Consider the following 1942-nt stretch of genomic DNA (forward strand, 5'->3'; position numbering starts at 1 on the left):
AGCCCAGAACCTAAGAGATTCACAATGGAGAGAAGTTTAGCTCAAACTGGAACTGAGAATTTGAAGATGTTTCCTCTTGGAACATTATTTCTTTCTGCTCAATAGCTCCCAATAATAACCAGGAAGAGATACTACTTGTTAAAGCTCTTTATCATATCACCTGATCTGGAAGAAATAGTTTAATATTATAATATTAATGTTTATAGAGCTCATAAACTTCATAGATTAAAATGATGATGATAATCATTATGAAGGGTAAAATGTGTTTATGATTTTAGATAAGTGTAACTATGCCACAGTACTGTGAAAATTATGTAAATTACTTAATCTCAATAAAGAAATCTTTTTGAGAAAAAAAGCTCTTTATAAATACTGGCTCAAAAAATCTTGAGACTAGTTTCTGTGAAATTGAATAGTTCATTGACTCATGACACATACACAAAAGTAAAGCATCAGGTCTTAGGATACGTTCCTGTCTCCATCAGTGACAAGTCTGAATAGCAGTAGGAATATGTTTCACATGATATAAACACCTAGATCATTTCAGTAAGGCTGAAATGATTCTATTCCCTGAAATGATTCTATATTAGGTAGTAGTAAAACAGGTTAGATTTCATATACAGAGGTAAAATATGGCTGTCTGTAAAAAAGTACTAGTTTATGGATTGATTGGGTTTAACAGTACAGAAATTAGTTGTTACTAATATTCCTAAGTTATGTGTTGGTTGCTACTCAAGTTTTAATATTTCAACAAGCTTTCAGGAAGGTTTTGTCAAACTTACAGTCTTTGGACTTGTAGCTTTTAATTGATTAACTTCCATTATCTTTCCCTTCTTCTACCTCTGTCTTTTAAAATTTAGGACAATTTTGCTTTTATTATAACTCATTAACAATGACTAAACAAAAAGTGTAACACAAGAAAGACTAACAGAATCTCTAAGGCTCTAAGTCCAGTGACACTGAAGTCTCTCCAGTGAGACCTAAAGAGCATTGGCACTGAGGATTTTGAGGCCTTTGGATGCCAGACATGGTGGTAGAAGTCAAATTCAGAGGCTACTGCCACCTAATGGAAGACTTATCTTACTATCGCTTTTACCCATAGATTATTTCTGAAAAACACCCCAGGATGCTATGTCTTGATAAAGAATGACAGCCATGGAAGGTGATTGAAAACTTATATCCTTCTAGTCTATAGTGTATCCTTCTAAAGAGAAAATAAATCTCCAGGGTGCCTCTACCCATTTGGTCATAAGAATGGACCCATAACTAGTATATGTCAAGGACAAGCATAAAAGGTCAAAAGCTAAGTACATATGACCAGATGATGTTAAGCGAAATGAACCCCAAGATAGGGACTCAAGTGTTTTTTTCTTTCTTGTCATTGTTTCTAACATTTTTATAATGTACCATGTGATTTTTGTTTCTTTGTAAGTGCCTCCCTCATGATATAACCCCTGTTTTCACTGTATTTGATGCTGGTGCCCTGCATCTTGTATATACACCTCTCTAGTTTGGGGAGGGGAAGGGAAAAAACAAAATACTTAAATAGGAATATAGGTTGACCTACTGTAACAATGAGATGTGCAAGACACTACGTTGAAAACAAACTATACAACTTCCGAAGGGGTGGTGAGGTGTAGTTGTGGAGATTGGAGGGGAGGGATGGTAGGGGAAAAACAAAGGAGGAGGCTACAATGCTCATAGAAAATGTACTCATTGCCTCACTCATGTAACTGTAACCCCTCTCTACAGTATATTTACAATAATAAAATGTACGAAAAAAGAATGGGCCCATATAGAGTAATGTGTTAGTTATTATGGGAAGATTATGTGTAAAACTTATAAAGGACAAGACAGAACTAAGCCAAAAATATTTGAAAAAATAACTCTTAACTAAAATATACATTTGTACATAGAAGAGTTCTACTGAAACAGAATCAGA

Source organism: Dipodomys ordii, unplaced genomic scaffold (assembly GCF_000151885.1).
Source record: "Dipodomys ordii isolate 6190 unplaced genomic scaffold, Dord_2.0 Scaffold246, whole genome shotgun sequence".
Classification (NCBI taxonomy): Eukaryota; Metazoa; Chordata; class Mammalia; order Rodentia; family Heteromyidae; genus Dipodomys; species Dipodomys ordii.